This window comes from Ambystoma mexicanum, chromosome 12 (genome assembly GCF_040938575.1).
Source record: "Ambystoma mexicanum isolate Mex_15411 chromosome 12, UKY_AmexF1_1, whole genome shotgun sequence".
Lineage (NCBI taxonomy): Eukaryota > Metazoa > Chordata > Amphibia > Caudata > Ambystomatidae > Ambystoma > Ambystoma mexicanum.
The window spans coordinates 1,218,095,693-1,218,115,125 of record NC_090936.1 but is presented as its reverse complement, the minus strand read 5'-3'; the positions used below and the strand labels follow the sequence as shown (position 1 = coordinate 1,218,115,125).

The 19,433-nt window shown below is 46.2% G+C and overlaps 1 protein-coding gene across 1 annotated transcript in view; it reads left to right on the top strand.

The window, feature by feature from the left end:
• The window catches only part of LOC138514393 (sodium-coupled monocarboxylate transporter 1-like), an 892,200-nt gene that overhangs the window by 373,713 nt on the left and 499,054 nt on the right, over window positions 1-19,433 (top strand). The window lies entirely within an intron of this gene.

Below are 19,433 nucleotides of genomic sequence, written 5' to 3'. Positions count from 1 at the left end.
TTGGAAAGGTCCCTATCTGGTGCTAGTGGCCACTCAGATGGCTGTTTGAGTGGACGGGAAGAAGCACTGGATTCATGCAGCGCACCAAAAAACGAGTGCCTTTGCCCTACGATAAGTGGGTAAAGGAGCGGGAAGGAGACCCTGAAACCAAGTGTGTCCCTTTCAGTGACGACACATGTTCTGATCCTGAGCCTAAGCAGCCTGATTAATCACCACTTTCTCCACTTTCTTTGGATACTGATCCTTTGTTCACGAATCACTCTGTGCCTAGAGTGACCAGGTATAACCTTCGACCACGGAAATAGCTAGAGGATGACATTTTGTAGGTAGGAAAGTGTGGTAAGGATACTGCACCCATAAGAAACCAACGTTATTCCCTCTATTCCCCCCAAAGACGCTTGCTGGAAGGTAGAGGGGGGCTGGGAAAAGAAGTCTACAAACAAGATTGGCCACGTGGTCAGGTGCCACCCACACATGAATGTATAGAGCCTCTTACAGTGAGGCATCTTAACAGACACTGAAAGACAATTGGCCTCATTACAAGTTTGGCAGTCCGGAAACAACGGTGCCGGTAAGCTTACCGGTGCCGTTGTTTCAGGACCGCCAAACTACAAGTCTGCTGGCGGGTGCCGTTCCGCACGCCAGGTCTGACCATGGCGGGGGGAACAGCACCAGCCAGCAGACCTTTACGGAAGCACTGGCACCGTTATTAACTGATTTACCGGACCGCCTGGGCTGTAATACCCTAGTTATTCCGGTAAGTCAGGTGCTGGTAAATCATTACAGGTCCAGCGGCTACCTGCCAGTTTTTCCGGCATGGTTACCTCCGGACTCGTAATGAGGCCCTATGCCTCTGTTAGGGGCACATAAAAGTGAGGACATGGAAAATATTGCCAATGGAGAGTCCACGTCTAAAGGACTGTGGTCCACCAGGGACAAATGTATAATCATGATTATTCTAGTATTTATAATGCTCATATTGATACCTGTGTTATGGTTTGTGGAATTTAGGAAAGCTTACATCCTCTCAGCATACTGTTGCCTACGGTCAGTACCATTACCTTGTATCCTTTCCATATACACTCACATACCCTCTGCCCCCTTGATCCCGAACACCGAGATGGGTCTCTCAACAACACCCTCATACGTATTATGAATGATAAACATGCGCTCCTAAACAGGACAAATTGCTGGGTATGTTCTCACCTCCCACAACACGGTGAGAAAGGTTTAAGTTGGTACATATATCCACTCCCATTATCAACTGCTTGTTATGCTTATTTTAGGGCTCGTTTTTTTTGGTAACTAGAATGATAGTACCACTGGTAACTTTGATGGGACCAACATCAATGAATTTGATCAACAGGTATTGCTGCCTATAGGATGCTCTTTCTTTGCTAATAAAAGCACAACCAATGTCGACTCTACCAAGAATAAAGATAAAAGATCTAGACCCTATCAATCGATGATCTCATTCTGGATGTCACCAGTAGGAAATAGGAAGCAACTCCCCCATCCTACACCATCAACTATGATTCTGCTACAGTACCATTTTGTTTACATAAAGAGGGTTCTCGTTATATGGGTACATATGACAAATGTATGCACATTGCGACTTTGATAAATGAGACAAGGCCCTTATACATTGGAGGATCCATTTACTTTGTTGTGGGAAACGAGCATATCCCTAGTTATCCAAGGATTGGCAGGGAACATGTTATTTGGGGATACTGTTGCCAGGAGTGTATGTCACCTCAACTGCAGACATATTGAAACATCGCCTTAGGAGGGGGATCAATGATGACACAGGTCTCCAGATATTAGGAGATGTAGCAAAAAAAACATTCCTTTTTGGGGACAAATAATAAACTCTCGAGATATTAGGAGGTTGACCAGAATATTAAGAGTATTAGAGAAAACTATTAATGAAACTACCAACATAATATGACGTTAGATCAAAGAGCTATTAGACTAGTTGCTCTTCTAAATATAATGGTTTTAGATGTCATGTTAGCTGAACATGGAGGAGTTTGAAAAATGGTCGGATCAGCATGTTGCGTTTATATTCCTGACTCCTCCCCTACTGTGTTTTAGGCTATCAAAAGATTAGATACACTGGGTTCTGAAATGCATTTCAATGAAGGTAATTGGGACATTGGAACATGGGCTTGGAATGTGTTTAGGGCCTGGGGTTGGAAGATATTCTCTGCACTTGCCAATTTCATTGGAATAGTGTTGTTTTGTTGCTGCAGCAAACAGTGTCTGCCGGTTCTAAATTCTATATTAGGTAACTGCTGCTCTAGAGCTCTGGAGAAACTGACACCTGTACCTTATCCTTCTATTGATGTGACAAATGCCATGATCATTCAGGATGTAGAAATTATACAATTTATGGCTATCGATATATGCGATGATGATGATGTATGACTTCAATGTGTTAGCATAGCCTAAAGTAGGGTTTGTGAAAATGCCTCAATGTTGTGTTATTCTGTGTTAGCATAAGCGCATACATTGAAGTATGGCCTCCAGACTCCATTTTGGTATCTTTGCTCACTTGCTGGGTTTTCATGTTGCTTGCAGAAATGATCGCAGCCTGAAGGCTGGTGGACGTGTTCCTGCAAAGGAATGCTTAGCTAATGGAATGTACCAGCTTCAAGTGTTGTACATGCCAGCACAAACTGAGATAAAGGGTAGTCTATATATCTTTCTGTCTCTTGCCTTTTGGAGCTAATTGCGCGACCATTGTTTAGGAAACATGATGTACCTCGCACATTCTAGGTAGGGATAATTGAACTACTGAGGCAAATGTGAAGTGCACTTCTTGTAGAAGGCGAACATAGATAAGATACGCCGCTAGGAATGTATCCTTGCCCTGAGAACAGGATGACCCTCACTGCTCTGAGACAGTACATTTTACAGACGTGACGTAGAGCGAGTATGCATGTGTTGCCATGGAAATGCCCCTGTTACGCTGGTCGTAAACCATCAGTAATTACCACAGCAGATGCCGCTCTGAACTGTATAAAGAGGCTAACTGGCCACCCTGTAAATTGCTCAATTTCTCTATGACTGCTCGCAGACATAGCTGAACCTGAGATCAGCTTGAAGCGAAAATAAACTCTTGTTATATATTTGTGTTCATGACTGGTGTTCTTCATTTATTTGCAGTAATTCATTTTGGGACTAACACTCTAGGAACATCCCGATTTGGCAATAAGTATGTCCTTGTGATTGTGCAGCTAGATATCCAAAGGCCTTCCCGATGCAAAATAATACCACATGGCAGATCCGTAAACATCTTCTACTGTATTTCTCCAGAGTCAGTTTTCACAAAGAAATACTAACAGACCAGGGTTCAAATTTTATGAGTAAGCCTATGGCCGAATTCAAAGAGCTACTCCACATTACCACTCTACGAACTTCGGTGTACCATCCCCAAACTGATGGTCTGGTAGGAAGATTAAATAAAACCCTAAAACTGATTTTACAGAAACTGGTAGACAAGGACGGGAAAGACTGGGATTGAATGACCCCATGGGAACTATTTGCAGTGAAGAAAACCCCCAAGGTTCCACTGGGTTCTCTCCCTTCGAGCTGCTCTATGGTAGAGAGCCCAGAGATGTCCTGGACATGCTCTGGGAGACCTGGGAAGAGAGGAGGCTCACATTCCCGTCTCACAAACCGCCACCAGAATGTGAGAACACATGAAATTGGTCAGAGACTTGGTTTGTACACAAATGGAAAAAGCCCAGAGCCAACAAAAAGTCACTTATGACAAAAAGTCAACGTAAGATCATTTTCCATAGTACATAAAGTACTAGTCCTCTTACCCACTTGTCTCCAAGTGGCACAGACCTTATGAAATTATAGAGAGAACAGGAATCTGTACTTACAAAGTAGCCCAACCGGAGAGAAAACATAAAATCCATTTATATACCGGTAATCTCTTGAAAGAGTGGAAAGAGAACCCATCAGCCCGGAGAGATAACTTTGAATTAATCTCTCCCGAGCTATCTATCCAACAACAAGAAGATTTAAAAGACATGGAAGACTTATTTCTTGATGTATTCTCAGAAAACCCAGGAAGAGTAAAAGGCACATACCACTATATTATAATGAATTACATGAATTACAATTCAAATTATAATTTTTATATCATGAATAGTAAAACTGCAAGACAATCTGGCTCACATAATTAAGATCAACTACCTAAATATAGCAATCAACTGATGGATTCATCAATCCTTTGCATAGTTACTCTCTTGATCGTGCTACTTCCAATACTCAAACATCCAGTTGCCTCTTGGTAGAGATTATCCTCTAATACCCCGTAGCCTATAAAGGGCAAATTGTACAACTTTGTTCTCAGTATTAAAGCAATATGTCCAAAATTAGTCTGATTTTATAGATTCGTAACAATGTACAAATCTACCTAGTTTAACCATAATAATGGATCCTAATCCTAAACACTCAGTAAACAAGTGCTTAGCAGTCCCCAATGAGATCTTATTTTTACAAATACGACAAGTTTGGGCAAGACGTGGAATATTGTACCTAGCCCCATATATAGCTATTAGTGGCAGCTGGTTAATCCTTCCTTTCATTAAAAATGATCTAAGAGCAGGACTCAGGCATCATAAAATATACCTTTGTGTCTTAAGGTAGACATGTGTTACATCTCGCACATGTGGGAAATAAGACTGTATAGATGTTCATAATTCTCTGTTTTGTCCCATTGTTGTACTTTCTTTTTAAATATCCGCCTCAATGTGGCGAGACTAGTGCCCCGCCTAAAATCAAGAATCCAAGCAATCCTTTCAAAACATTTTGCCATACAGTTAGTAAAATCATTACCTTTACCTTTACACACAGAACCCGCTGTAGAGGCCTACAAAGACAATAATTCACATTTCGGGTTAGTGTTTTTTTCCAAATACAGCAAACCCTGCATTATTAAGGCCTGACCTTTTAAAGATGTCAGGCCAAGCTCAAGCCTAATATACTCGATGGACGTAGAGCGTGGCAGACCAAGAATTCTTTTCCAAAAGTATCCTTCGATTCTGTCCAGCCATCGCAAGTCCTCCATGGCCAACGCATCAAGGCCATAGAGAACCATTGTGCATAGGCATTGTGTATACATTGTAAGTATCCCTTCCAGGGAATACCCCGCAGTCTGATATGCAAATTTACCAATTAAATTGACAAGTCTTTTAGCCTTGAGGCTTTTAGTTTCCTTTATGTAGCAGTAAGTTCTCGATGGACACATTTCCATACCTAGATATGGGTATTTTATGACCCTTTCTAACACACCAAGACTGGTAGTAAGGACTGGACATTTTTGTTTTTTTATATCCCACAACCATAACCTTGTTTTTGGCCATGTTTATAGCCAATTCGTTTGTCACTGCGACCAATTTCTCAAACATTGCTTTTACTCCAGAGAACGTGCAGATGAAAAGTACAAGATCACCAGTGTACAGCATACATGATACGGAACGCCCCCCGACCTTAGGGCAACAACCAATGGTCTGGTTAAAGATTAAAGATAGGTCCGCCGTAAATATGCTGTACAACAGCGGTGCCAGGGTACATCCCTGTTTAACGCCCACACATGTATATACAGGAGATGTAGGTCCACCCCGGTCATCCAGCCTTATCTGTACTGATGTATCAAAGTGCAAACCTTTTAAGATGGTCAACAGCCAACTTAGACATCCCCAAAGCTCAATATTTGCCGACAGCTTCTCCCGACATACCCCATCGAAGGCCGTCCAGAAGTCCACAAAGATGGAATACAAAGCGGCCCCCCGGTAGTAGAGGCCTCCCTGTAGAGCATATCTGTCACTCTTATATTATGGGATGTGCAACATCCTGGCCTAAACCCGGTTTGTGCAAAACTCAGAATGTTTGCTTCGTCTACCCAGCGCTGTAACACATCCAATACAAAGGATGCAAAAATCTTCCCTGTAGAATCAGAGGAGCCTATAATTAACAGGCAAAATAATCTCACCCTTTTTATAGACAGGCACCCATAACACCTGTTTCCATGATCTTGGTATTCTCTGAGATCTTTAAGCCCATGGTCCTCTCCTATCGTATTGGTCACTAAATCTGACCGTTCCTGGAGATTCTGCATAGACTTCCATCAATATAATGCCATCTCGGACTTGATGCATATCCCATGCCCCGCATTGATGATTTAATTGATAAACTTGGAGCAGCCACCTTTCTATCTATTCAAGATTTAACAAAAGGGTACTGGCAGATAAGGAAAAAAACATGTTCTCGACGCCTCTAGGAGTATTTCAATTTAAAGTCCTGCTTTTTGGCTTACACAGTGCGCCAACCACCTTCCAACACCTCATGGATCCCATTTTACAACCATTCTCTGATTTCTGTGGAGCTTACATTAACAATATTGTCATTTATAGTAAGACCTGGGAGGATCATCTCTTTACCATCATCAAAGTCCTCAGAAAATCTGGCCTAACTGCAAACCTAGGCTTCTTCGTAGGGAATGGGAATGGGAATGCGAATCTACAGCCCCAACATGAGAAGATAAAAGCTGTCTTAGATACACCAACCCCTGAGACCAAAAGCGATCTTGGGGCTTTTATCGGGTTAATAGGATATTACTGGGTTAATAGGATATTATTCGGATATTATTTGTATAAAACAGCCCGGCTAACAGATAAACTTAAAAATGCTGAACCCCACAAATTTCATTGGAACGAAGAGGATAAGATATGCTACAACACCCTGAAACAAACTCTGTGCCAAAACCCGATCTTAAAGGTAGTTGAATTTTCTAAAGAGTTCATTTTACAAATGGATACCTCTCTTACAGGGTTAGGAGCAGCCCTATCCCAGGATTGCGATGGATTGGAACACCCCATACTATTCACCAGCCGCACACTGTTCACACGGGCAAAACATTATTCTGTGTTAGAGCTAGAGGCCGTGGCCATCAAATGGGCCATAATCCATCTTAGATACTACCTCTTAGGACGGAAATTTACACTCGTCACAGATGACTCACCCCTAGGTTGGATTAGCCGACAAAGAGTCTAACCCTCGGGTCATGGGATGGTTTCTAGACATACAACCATACATTGGAACACCGAAAAAGGAAAAGACCAGGGAAATGTAGATTTTTCTTTCCCGGTTCCCCTGTGAAACAAATTTGGCTAGATCGCATGGAGGAAGGTTATGTGAGAAACCTGAAGGTGTCTCCCTGACTACTTCCCCAGGGTCTGTCATCCAGGTGGCCGGGACACGGCCATCACTATTGAATCCAGTTCCTGGGGATGGACCACTGCAGGAGGATCACCTGGATGGGAGGTCCTCAGGAGTAGAGGTGGGACACCGACGGGTGAGACGCGGTATCGCCCTTCTTATGACAACTTTTTCCTAACCTACCACATAGGATACACAAACACTTTACCCCGCCCCCTTTTCTGACGACAACACTTTTGCATATTACGAAGGACGACGGACTAACACTCGAGCAATTTACCTGACGTGTCCCAACACCAGGGTCAGGCAAAGTCAGGCAAATGACCAGAACCGCACACACCTGACGGCCGTTTCCCTTCCCCACAGGGATAAAAGGTGGAGCACAAGAGCACAAGACATGCAAGGCAGACCGCATTTCCAAAGAGCTAACTCAGCACAACAGTTCAAGAGGAGTAGAAAGACGGCGCATATCGAGCAACCTTGCCCTTTCCGACCAAGGCCAGTGAAACCTCCAGAGAAGGAGTCGCAAGAGAAAGAAAACCAAGCGGTTCATCATAGCCAGTGAGTCGAGGAGAGAGTCGATAAGAAACCGAACTGTATTGAACAAAAAGTAGCAAACGGCTTATTGAACTGTATAAGCATCAAAAGCGATTGTTGAAACTACCATGACTAGAAGGCCTTGGGAAAGGCGAGAAGGGGTCAAAGTGGTCATACAGGGGTCTTGTAAAATCCTCTGTACAGTCGAAGGTCTTTGACCGACAGATAATTGTGAAGCTAAGGCAAATGAATCCTGCATCGTAAGAGTTGAATGAGAAAGACAAGATTGGCAAGAGTGAACCCGAAAGAGGGATGCTGATAAAGAGAGGGCGAAGTCTAAAGTCCCGAAATACAGCGTTTTGAGAAGAGTTCAACAGGACATTAAGATTCGTGAATATCGCACAAGAGATTGCTGAAAGTTATACTTTGAACCTGTCAGGCCCTCGAAAGCAAGAAAACATAGCTATCAGAGGTCCTGCTATCATTAAGGAACTTTCTAGGGATCTGCGCTTGGAAGAGGGCGATCCAATGGTGAAAGGCATCATCCAACGTGCAAGCAGAAAATTACTTTTGTTTATTATTTCTAATACATCAGGCCCACGGTGGCAAGAGACTTTTTGTAGAAAAGAGACTTAAGCACTGAAGGCCCTGATTGCTGAGAGCGTAATTATTAGCTTGTGCTGGGAAAGCTCGAGCGTGTGCTGCGCTCCAAAATCCTACCTTATCCCGTTCTGAAAACATGGGCAAAGGAGACCCCAAGTACTGCATTCTGACTTATTATTTGTGAACACTTCCTTCTTTCTTATGAACATTATCCCACACTTTTTGTATTTAGCATAAGCATTGGCAATAGGTTTTTTAGTATACGCCCTTTTATTTGACAAAGACACCATTAGGACTGCCTTATTATTGTTTGATTGCCAAAGCTTGCTCCCATATTAGATTTAGGTTTAGATTGGGTGTTTTTACAACCTGCATTTACAGTTTAATAAACACCCTTGAACTGTGATCACTTGTGTCTGTCTTTACTGTTGCCAACATGAGTTCCTTACACTCCTGAATGGCATTTGCAAGACTAAAGGCACAAATCAGGAGAGGTCCTGTCTCTCTCATATTTGCTCTTGCTACCTTGTAACTTATTCACATAGCCTAAAACTGCTTGGTGGATCTTTGAGATGCTGATGTGCAAATGCCATTCGCAAAGATTTACTCCCGGCATCAATCGATTTGCAATATCACAAAAAAGAGGAAGATACTGTATATCTCTACTGTGAGTGTCTATAATCCTCGGGAAGAACTAAGCTTTTCCCTGTTAAAGAGGAAAAATATCCCTAGAAAGTGGTGATGAGTCACCTAGCTAAAAAGGGAAAGAAACATTCTTGCCACTAAACTCGTTAAAAAAAAACTCTATTTCCTAAACCTACCACCTGTGCCATTATTGAAATGCAAGACACTATTTAACTAAACCTGCCACTGGAATCCAAGTCAAAACTTCGGTCGGACCCGTTGCTACAGTAGAATACAATAAAAGTATGGTTATTTGTTGTTTTTAGATACAAACAGGGATTAAGCCAATTTTATTCTACCCTCAGTTTCAATACAAAAACACAATTTTGTTAGAGCATCTCACTTATTAAAGGATATTCCCCATGGTGTGGTGGACCAGTTCCTGCAACAAAGTTAGTAGACTGCATTCTTCAGGACCAGAGAACACTGTCAGTGGTTTTGTTTCATTCCGATCGCAGTCTAATGAATTCTGAAAACGTCCATGCCTCCTCTAGGCTGAGACGAGGCCAATAAATGGATCCTGTCAACAGGGGGACAGGAACCCCTCTCAGCCAGGGGTGGCAGGCCTACCAGGCTTAATGCAAAGCCAGTCCTACTCCTGAGATGGATGTTAAAAGCAGAAAAGGTCCCAATTCCTGCCCCCCCCCCTCCATGTGCTAATCTCTATGTGTACAGAACCCTGCCTCCAGCTTTGCCTCTATGTGCATATGCTTGCCAATACCCTTCTACCATTTTAGATGCTGGCACACAAGGAAAAATAAGAGCCAGGAAGCGAGGAAAGCAGATAGAAGAAATGGAAGCAATCGCCCGCCCAAACATAACCCAAGCACCGCTGAGAACCGACGACCGTGGCGGACCGGTTACCAAGAGTGAGGCGCCAACTCCAGCCATGCAGCAGCAAAAGCAGCTACATCACTGCATACAGCAGCTGCGCAGCAAACGGGACTGGTGAAGGTTGCAGTCGGCACTGCATCAGGAAAGCACCCTACTAGGCCACCATGGATTTTGTAGGAGAATGTGCCTCGGACTTAGCCTGGGTTTTACCGATAATGCAACTCAGGAGAAGAATTTTGCCATTGACTGTCCTTCACCTCCAGATCTCCCAAGCGCAAGCTTACACAGAAGAAAGTGGGCAGGGCTAAGATCTGCTTTGAAGCGTTTCTTTACAGCTATGAGCCCGAGATTGGTTAGGGCCAGCGGATCAACCCCCACCAGGGACAGGAAACAGCAAGGGTGGGTGAATCGGGAAAGGACAGAGGAGGTGGTGGGTGGCGACCAAGAGACCAGCAGGAGGGCGGAGGGTGCAGCACATGCTGAGGAAGAGTGTTGGAGCAGGTGAGGCATTGGCTTAGTGATAGTGGTTCTGTGGTGTGAGTGTACGTGTCTGCGAGACGTGTAGAAAGTACAGTGAGCAGCGCGTATGTGAGAACACTGGTAATTAGGGCAAGTAGTGTAACTGAGTAGTAGTGGGAGGAAGAGTGGTAGTGTTAGTAGAGTAGGAGAAATAGGGAGACAAACGACAGTTAACATCAAAGGGTGGAAGCAGGAGAGAGGAGAACTGAAACATTGGAGTGACAGGAACTTGATGGGGAAGAGACAGGGGAGGAAAATGTAGAGTAGAAGGGAAAGTGAAAGTGGCCTTGGTAAATCTTAACTAGAAGCTGCAATGCAGAGCATCCTAACTTTCCCCATTAGGATACTGACCCATGGTGGGAGGAGGGAAAGATAGGATGTCCCTGAGGGAGATAGCAAGCCTGCTTTCAGGAAGAGCACTAACCAGGGACTACCAACACCTGCGTTAGGTGGAGGCTCATGGGAAGGTGAGAAAGAAGGGCAGCCATAGGCACCAGAAAGAAAATAACCAAATCCCTTGAACTGTCCTCGAGAGTCAGTGTTTTCTGAGCGATTTACGCCCCAATCTATCTTCATCTTCTGGGTTCGATTTTCCATCCAATTCACCAGTTCACGCTGGCGTTCTGTGTGTTCATCCCCCCACCATGGCAATATCCTTTAATCAGTGAAATGCCCAAACGAAATAGTTTTTTTTTATATAGTTTTGAGGCTATGCATACTCAACTGAGAGTAGAATAAAATTGGCTTCATCCACACTTGAATGTCTAAACAATTGATAATCATACTTTTAAAAGTATTCCACTTCAGCAGAGGTTCAGACTGAGGTTTTTGCTTGCACCACAATAACCGTGAAGGCCGTAGATTTAGCTAAATAAGTAAGTTCTGTGTTAGGAATGAATCAATCCCTTTTAGATAGGCTGCACCATCACTGATTTTTAGGGCTATATTTTCTCTGTTACCGGAAAAGCTTAGTCCTTCCAGAGAATTATAGACAGTGATGAAGCACAGGAGGAACCCTACGTGTCTTCCTCTTATAGGGGAAGAATTGTCTACTACCAAGGGCCCTCCTTCAGTGAATTGCTCCTGTGCAATCAGGCCCTATGTGTTTAGTGGGGGTCGTTTTACTTCAACATTTTAAAGGTTGAATTAGCACAGATGTATGATTTGTACTTTAACATTAACAATATCAAGGTTCGTCATGGCTTGGGCAGCCATGGAGTAGGACGTGCTTCCAGTGTAGCTCCGCAGGATACGACAGATGATCCGTAAAAACTACCTTTGAAAGTGCGCCATTGGTTCCAGAATTGATCACACAAGCATGGGAATGTATGCTTTGCTCATTGTATAAAGATCGAGAGAATCGTAAGCGGGAGTCTGGTGGAATTGCTCGACGAACGACGGCGGCTGTTCGGTCCATTGTCACACAAGATGGCCGACAACAAAGGGAACGAAACTAGGGTACCCGAAGAGGACGAATAGAGGCGGCGCCACTGGGGAAGAATGACAATGGCGAGGTGAAGACGGAACAAAACCCCTGGGGGCTGTGGACCTTGGGTCGTGAAGGCCGGGTGCTGGCCCGGACGGTAGGGGCCCGAGGGCAGCAGAGGTGTGAAAATGCAGGCCGCACCACGACCAGCACGAGAAGCGCTCGCTCGGCATTGAACTAGTAGCGGTGAGAGGAGGTGGAGGTTGCGACTGCCTGGAGACCACCGCAACAGTCGGTAAAGAGCGGAAATTACGGTTGGGGAGACACTCGGTCGTTGAATCGTAATAGGGAGACCCAATGAAAGCCGGAAAATGGTGGCGTGAGGGGCCGTGGGTAAGAATAAGAACAAACAACCCACGATGGATGTTTTTGCGAAAACACAACAGTCTCCTGCGGCCATCGCAACCAAAGGGCCGATGGCACAGGCTGAGGGCGCCACAGTGGCTGATAATCATCAGAGTTTAGAAGCCATTACGGAGCTGAAGGAATCTTGGGCGGTTGCGATGTTGGACCTACGCACTTCCCTGGAGGCTAAAATTGAAGCAGTGGGCATCGAAGTCTCCCTGCTGAGACAAGATGTCAGGGGACTGGCGGAACGCACAAGCAGCCTGGAGGGCGCAGTGAAATCTAACACGGACACCAGCACCAACAATACAAAGGAGATCCATGTCCTTAAGCAACAGGTGGCCAACTTGGAGTCTCGAGCAGAAGAAGCAGAAGGGAGAGCGAGGAGAAACAATATTCGTGTGGTGGGTTTGCCGGAAGGTGAAGAGGGCCAGGACCCGACCGATTACATTGAGAACTTACTCCTACAAGGAATCGGGGCCGGTACACTCTCGCAGGGATTTGTGGTGGACCGCGCACATAGAGCACTCATGCGGAAGCCAAAACCAGGGGCTCCTCCACGAGCGATAATTGCCAAAATACTGAACTACAAAGACCGTGAAAAAATACTGGAGTTTTTTCAGAAAGGCGGAACAATCGAGAGGGCCTCGAGCACTATCATGGCATACCCAGATTACACTATGCTGGTCCAAAGGCAGCGGTACAGCTATGTAACTATCAAACGGAGGCTGCGGGCGGCTGGGATAAAATATATGCTGCTGTACCCTGCGAAATTGAAGGTCGTGCATAAGAGCAAAATGCATTTTTTTGACACTCCGGAAGAAGCAACAACATGGTTGGATCTGCAGGGCTGCCCGGATCAAGACACGGAAGAGACACAAAATGGACGTGAAAAATGACCCAGGTACGGTACGCATACTGCTATGGCGGCGAGCGAACATCCCAAGGGCGCCTAGGCGAAGGCTGAGAACGATGGGCCTGGCTGTAGGAGGCTGATATTCGATAACATATTGCTGATTGTGAGAGACTTGATGGACTGGAATATAGTGGCGGTTACATATATTTAAACTGTATAGCAATGTGTCATTCTTCGATGTGCTATTGGAGCGGCATGGTGGAAGCACCCTAACCCCAGAATTGTAGTTGTAGTAGGTTGGCCACTAGGGCGGCCTCAACCTGCGGAGCTTCGAGTACAGGCGAAAGCTGGAAAGAGCTAGATGCGGGAGAGCCTGAGACCCAGGGATGGAGCTGGGTAACAGTTGGGGGGTGGGGGTGGAGTGTTGGGGAAGGGATGGGAGGCGGGGGGGAGAGGGAGTGGGACATTTGGTGTGTTTTTGGTTAAAGGGGTTTTAGAAGGAGATGCGAGCCTATATAGATTGGAATGGAACTCAAAGTTACACTGCACCTGGGGGGGAGGGAATGGGATCATACCAGGCCATGGGGGACCTTATAATACTCACATGGAATGTGGGGGGGCTTAATAGCTACTTAAAAAGGAACAAGGTTATGCTGTATCTGCGCAGGCAGAAAATAGATATTGCATTGCTGCAAGAAACCCACCTTACACGTGAGAGGATGGACACGATTGCTGGAAAGTGGAAGGTGGTGTTGGTGGGCTCTTCGTACTCGGCCTACGCAAGAGGAGTACTTATATGGGTGGCGTCATATGTCCCGTTTCTGCGGTTGCAAGTGGTGGCTGAGACGGACGGGAGGATGGTTATGCTGAGGGGATTGATAGAGAACAGGGAGATAAGTATTGTTAACACGTACGCCCCGAACCAGAACACGGCGGCGTACATTAGGACACTGAGTGCGAACCTGAGCATGTGTGTGGGAAGCGTGGTGATCTGGGGAGGGGACTTCAACTGCGTATTGAACCCGGGGGTGGATAGATCGGACGGGAAATTGGATAAACCGGCCCTTGCAGCCAGGGCGCTACAGACACTGCTTGATGACTTTGGGTTGGAAGATGCATGGAGAGTGTGGCACCCTGGGGAAAGGCAATATTCGCATTATTCTGCCCCACAGCAGTTATCAACAAGGCTGGACTATGTCTTCGCATCACCTGAAATGATTGCGCAGATTGCACACATAGAGTACAGGGCCACGGTCCTCTCGGACCACTCGCCCCTGATTCTTGCATGGCAATACTGCCCCCGAGGGCGAGGATCCCGACATGGCGTCTACGAGCGGAGGCGTTGAGAGACCCCTTCTTTAGAGAGGATTTGCAGGAGGAGATAGTAAACTATTTTGAAACCAACACTGGGAGTGTGGCCTCGGCGGGGACATTATGGGAGGCCTTCAAAGTTGTCATGTGGGGGGCGGCCATGGCGAAATCCAAGGGCCTACAGGGTGGGGTTTCGGCTGAACTGAGGGAGACGGAAGCAAAATTGGAAGAGGCCTTAAAAGCCGGTGACGATACAGCAGAGAAACTAGATTTGATACTTAAGCTGCAGCAAAAATGTGCAGATTACTGGGAGAGCGAGACCCCCAGAGCCACAATTAGAACTATAGAGAGGGAAGATGGTAGCGTAGAGGACACCCAGGAGGGAGTTAATCAAGCGTTTGTGGATTATTATGAAGTGTTATATGGGGAAGATGGGGAAAGTAGCCGTGTAATGATAGAAGAAACGCTTGATGATATGGGGCTGCCCAAGATAAGCGAGGAAGAAACCGAGGAAAAAGACTCCCCGATTACCCTGGAAGAACTGGGGGAGGTGGTGAGGCAGTTGCCTACTAGTAAGACCCCGTGGACATATGGGCTCCCAAGTGAATTTTACAAGGTATAAATAGAAGAGGTCCTCCCCCCCGCTGCTAGAAATGATAAACAAGGCGTTTGAGACGGGCCGCTTACCGGAGTCACTGAGAGAGGCTGTCATAGTACCTCTCCCTAAACCAAATAAACCTGGGCGTAGCTGTGGTTCCTTCAGACCTGTGTCAATGCTGAACCAAGACAGCAAGATATTAACTGCAGTCTTGGTGAATAGACTGAAAAGGGTCATTGGTAAGCTAATACATCCAGATCAAACGGATATGTCCCCCATAGAAACATCACCAATAATCATAGGCGACTCCAGAGGATCATTGAATTTGGCAGTGGAAGTGAGGAGGAAATGGCAATCGCGTCCTTGGATGCGATCAAGGCCTTTGACTCCGTCAAGTGGCCGTGGCTGCTGGCGGCCCTGAAACACTATGGGTTAGGGCCTGTCTATGTAAGGTGGGCGAAGATTTTGTATAGTGAACCGCTGGCCAGAGTAAAGACAGGATCTGTGATATCAGACTGATGGCAGCTTAGTAGGGGTACTAGACAAGGATGCCCGTGGTCTCCTATGCTCTACATACTGGCCCTGGAGCCTCTCGCGATCTATCTGAGGCAACAATATGACACCATAGGCATCGAGGCGAACGGGGAGCGGCATTTGATCTCCCTATATGCGGACGACATGCTGCTGGATGTGCAGTTTCCAGAGGAGAACCTCCAGTACATTTTGGAAGTGCTTGGGAGATACGCTGTGTTATCCGGCATAGCGGTGAACCCCCAGAAGTCTAGTCTGTTCCCGTTGGGGGGTATATAGGGGTTCCAGTGGAGAGGTTACCGGGTATACAGGTACCGTGGGCGGTTAGTACTTTTCGGTACCTTGGGATAGATATATATCACACCGTGGGGGAGGAGCATAGGTGTAATACAGAGGTGGCAATACAAAAAATTGAGAAATGCATGCGGTTTTGTGCAAAGCTGCCTTTGGCGATGATGGGGCAGGGAGCGATGCTAAAGATGGTGGTCCTGCCGAGGCTCCTACATTACTTCGGGAATATTCCGTACCTGATTCCTAAAGGGTTCTTTACCAAACTGAATAGCATGTGTAGGGACTTTTTGTGGCATGGCACGCGAAACAGAGTGCCGTTATGGAAGCTTCAGAACTTCCATGACAAAGGGGGAATAAAGCTACCCAACTACGAGGCGTACTATGTGGCGAGCCAGTTGCAGTATGTTGCCAAATGGCTATCTGATGAAGAGACCTCTGAACTTAGGCTCTTTGGGCGTGATTGTGCACCTTTTTATTTGAAAGAAGTTATGTGGGCACGCAGGGCGGAAATGGTGGGGTGCCCTAAAATGATGCTACTAGGGTGGAAGGTGTGGCGCAGGGCATGCCAAATGATGGGGGACTCGTCCCCATGCTCGCCGCATATGCCATTGGTTGTATTGACAGGGGCAGACGCTCAGCTGCGACTGATACTCCGGACCCACTGGGAGCCGGCTGGGGTGGCAACGATGGGGGATATTTGGCAGGGGGGCTCTTGTGCCACTTTTGAGGTGCTGCGGGAAGAAGCTGGGTTGCACGAAGGCCAGTACATTACGTATCACAGAATGGTACAGAGGATTAAGAGAACATGGCCCGAAACTGTGCTGGAGGAAGAATTGAACGCTACCATAGACGTGATATATGATATAGCTGAGGGGGGCCATGAGATTTCCAGGCTGTATGAGATGTTGATGTCTAAAGTGGGGAAGGAGGTCACGCAGCTTAGAATGGACTGGGAAACGGAGGTCGGGGCCCAAATGGGAGATGGGATGTGGGAACGGGTGCAAAGGTATCATAAGAAGGTGTCTAGAAACACAAGGCTGAAACAGATACAGCTTTACATAACACACAGGGCTTATATGACGCCTTGGAGGATATCGAGGTTCGAGAATGCAGGTCGGCAAGCATGCCCGAAGTGTGACGAAGAGAACGCGAGCATAGTGCATATGTGTTGGTCATGCCCGATCATAGAGAGGTTCTGCAGGGGAGTAAAAGAGAAACTAGAAGGAAGAGGGGTCAAGATAGTAGTGGATACGGTGTGGGCCTGTCTGCTGGGGGGGTAACCCCAGACCACAGAAACTCAGGCATGTAAGCAAACTAAGGGACCTGGCTTATGTGCTTGCAAAAAGGATTGCCATGGGATAGAAGTCATGCCACGTGCTGAGGATAGAAGTGTGGAGGAAAGACTTGCAAAAATGGGCAGAAGCCGAAACCATGGCATGGCAAGAAGCGTGTAGCAACGGGGGGGAGGAGGAGAATGAGTCCCTGATGGCCTGAAAATCACTGATAGCCGGGCTGTTTGGGTCATTAGATAACCCGACTGAGCCTGTGGAGGAGGAGACCGAACCACAGGGTGTGAAAACTGATGGTTCAATGAAATAGACTAGCAAGGGGGGTGGGGTAGAGGGGGTAGTGGATAGGAATTGATAAACAAGTTTAATGAAGCTGTTGGAACATGCACTGTTTGTTTGGTTTTATTGTTTGTTTGTAAAATTTAATAAAAACTTTAAAAAAAATCAATATCAAGGTTCCTAAATCTCATTTTCTATTTTGATTTGCTCTGTTTAAAAATCACACTTGAAATACTTTGACTGGAGAAGGTCACTGCTCGTGACACTGTGTCCCTTGAACTGGGTCCACGATGAGTCCACACTGTGTCAAAGGAAGGGTTGCAGATGAATGCAGAGCCAGCAACAGAGCTCTTTAAAAGTGATTGAATCAAAATCTACGTTTTTTGCATTCATTGTTATTTTGGCTATTTCTTGTGCGCAAGCCTGCTTCGGGAAGAAATGGAGTTCTATACATTAGTAGGGGTTACGAGTATACAATAGATAACTACCAGGGGGAACAGTCCTTAGTGATGCAGGATATGACCCAAGCAGCCCTGGTGATGGTACTCCAGGTAGGGGCATTCATTAGCGTTGTGTGAGAAACCTGAAGGTGTCTCACCCGCTAGTCCCTGGGGATCTGTCATCCAGCTGTCTATGACACGGCCATCGCTATTGGATCCAGTTCTTGGGGGTGGACCAGTACGGAAGGATCACCTGGATGGGGGGTCTTCAGAGAGTGGAAGTGGAACACCTTTCCCTGTAACAACTTTTCCCCATCCTACCAGGTAGGATACCTGGAAGCTCAATCCCCCTCCCCTTTCCCGACACAAACACTTTCTCACAGACAGTTCATCGTGAGCGACAAAGGACTAACACCAGAGCCGTTTACCTAACAAGTACCAACACAAGGGTCAGGCAGAGTCAGGCAATTATTGATAATTACACACACACACATGACTGCCAGCACACTTCCCCACACGGATAAAAGGCGGGGCATGACAGCACACTCTGAGCAAGGCAAAATGCGTGCGGAAGCAGCAATTCCAGTTTAAACCGAGGAGAAAGGCGGCTAGACCAGAGAGGGCTGAAAGGACAGAACCACAATTCACCTTTTCAGAGAAAGACCACGACTTTCAAGAGGCCTTGAGGAAAAGAAATATAAGACCGGAATTACAGCTCAACAAGAGTGCAGTGTGTGTGGAAGGTACACAGGGCCCTCCCGCTTTGAGAGCCAAGGTGGGGAGAAGCAGTTGCCTCTGTGGTACTGTCCTTGGCGCTGACAACAAAGCGCCAGTGAATTCAGCACAGCCGGTGAATCAGAGAGACTAATAGCAGGTCGGACTGTGTTATTCTGAAGGTTACAAGTGGCAACATTGTATGAGGAAAGATGACTCGTATGTGAATGAACTTTATGAAACCGAAATAGGTACCAAATACAGATTGATCCGGCGCCACCTCGGTGCTCACTCGAAGTGCTCTGTTTGGTATCCAACTGAGCGTGTGAGAATCATGGATCGGTGAAATCGAAGTGATCCTGCAGCAGGTCAAGCTAAATCCTTTGCAAATTCGAAAGTCTTCCATAATTTATGAACTGAAATTGGTCTGAGCCCGGCTGAAAAAGACTAATTGTATAAAAGGGGATCTGAGCCCAGAAGAGGGGCATCCGGGATGAACCGTGAATCACACGAGAAAATATTGCCGCAGCAAACATGAACCCAGCTGAGGGATGCCTGCGAACAAAAATTGGTCTGAGCCCGGCTAGGGAGCTAATTGTATAGGAGAAGGATCTGAGCCCGCAAGAGGGGGATCCAGCGTGGAGACTGAATCGCCCGACTAGAATATTTGGAAAGGAACTTTTTGCATTGCTTTTGGTACATCAGGCACTCTGAATCAAGAGACTTTGAACGTAAGAGACTTGGGCACAAAAGGCCCTGACGTTGGTAAAAGAAGAAGCCCAAGAGTGTGCTATGCTTGAGTGAACCGCCTTGTCCCGTGCTAAAAACGTGGGGAAGGGAGGCCAACGGCCTAATCATCCCGACTTATCATTTTGTGAAC